This window comes from Herpailurus yagouaroundi, unplaced genomic scaffold (genome assembly GCF_014898765.1).
Source record: "Herpailurus yagouaroundi ecotype Mexico unplaced genomic scaffold, PumYag 67525, whole genome shotgun sequence".
NCBI classification, from domain to species: domain Eukaryota; kingdom Metazoa; phylum Chordata; class Mammalia; order Carnivora; family Felidae; genus Herpailurus; species Herpailurus yagouaroundi.
The window spans coordinates 770976-772844 of NW_024420331.1; positions in this window are offsets into that span (position 1 = coordinate 770976).

Consider the following 1869-nt stretch of genomic DNA (forward strand, 5'->3'; position numbering starts at 1 on the left):
GAGGGGGTAGAGAGAAAGGGAGACCCAGAATCCGAAGCAGGCTCCAGGCTCTGAGCTGTCAGCATAGAGCCCAATGCAGGGCTCAAACCCATGAACCGCGAGATCACGATCTGAGCCAACGTCGGACACTTAACCTACAGAGCCACCCAGGTGCCCCCAGATGGTTCAAAAATTTAAGTATAAGACACTGAACATTGCAAGTATTAGAAGAAACCATAGAGAAATCTATAATCTTAAAAGGAGAAACTTGTTCTACGTATGATGATGGCAACGAGAAAATACCCCACAGCAACAACCCCAGTGTCTTAAAGGAAACATTAAAAACTCTGACTACATAAAATTCAATCTACTCTCTCATCTGTAACGGAGGGGTGAGGCTTTGTGATCAGGTGAACACTGACCGGGCTTCATACGGTGAGATCCTGAGAAATGATACTCTGTATTGAGCATATAGATTATGCTTTCTTATATTGACCTTTGATTTGTATCTCGTAGCTCCCCGGTGATACTACAGACCCCACAGTTAGGAATGTATTGTCCCCAGCGTCCTGTCCATAGCAGGGGCTGGAGAATTCACCTTAGGTTAATTTTGAGAGGAAGGTGGTTAAACAGATTAATCAAATGAAGTCACCAGTCATCTGATTCGTTTCACTAGCTGTTTAACCAGTTCAAATGCCCCTTGTCCAGTAGTCAAGTGTAAAGAGAGTCCATGGTTTTTTGGGGTTTTTTTACTCAAAAAGATACCAAGTCCTCCCTAAATCAATGTGGTGAATTCAGTGGCAGGGTGGTTACTGATTTTTCTAATAATGGGTACGATACCATTCCACTTTAACTGCAATTATATCAACAGCCTGTTTGTTGAAAGAAAATGTTTCTTTTTTCTGCCCAACTTGATCTTGAAAACCTTCAGCTCTACAGAGGAGTGGGAAGAATTGTCCCATGCAGCCTGTATGTCTGCTGCCTGAGTGAGAGTGAGCCCCATCGGTTTTCTGTCTTCGTATGTGGATATTTACGTACACATTTGTTTTCATAATCACTTGTAAGTCGCAAACAACATGACATTTTAGCTCCAAGCACATAAGCCTGTATCTTCTAAAATAAGGATGACCCCTAAAAGAATTTACGATAATCCCGTAACACCATCTCATGCTGATTCCACGTTGAAATTTCCCCAATTTGTCCCCGGGCCATCCTTTATAGATGTTTTTGTTTTTTTCTGATTCAGGAGTCACTCAGTGTTCACACAGTGAGTTTGCTTATATCTCTGTAATCTTTTTACACCCTTTCTTTGTATAAAAGCTTTTTGTCTTCTTAATGTGTGGTACCCAAAGGTGACTTTAAGCTCTGTGACAAAAATGTACTCCTGAATGACAGAGCCGTATTTCCAGCTATGGGCTGGACTGTTTTATATATATAAAGATGGACAAATGTTTCCAGAAATGTTTCTGTCCCCTTAGAGATCGAGGCAGCAAAATTTGTTGTATTCTTTTCTTTCGGGTTTCTTCTCTCTTCCCCACCCTGCCCCCCGCCATGTTCCCCTCTCTGAAAATATTTTGGCTGGGGCTTTTAGTTGGGTAAATATAAGGCAAGGCAATAGACCTTAACCTTTTCTTTAATTTTAATGGAAAATACATACTCATGAGGCAAGATCTAATGCATAGAAAACAGAAGAAGAAAGAAAAAAAGGAAGGAAGGAAGGGAGATAGATTGAATGGGGCTTTTAGGCAAATATAAAGGACTTAAAAATTTTCCTAGGTAATATACGTATGTGGTTTGGAACTTTTATAGATAGAGAGAGGGACAGAAATTGGGTTGGGGTCTCCAAGGCCACCCCCAGGTGCAATGATTCGTAAGGAGGAGTCACAGCTA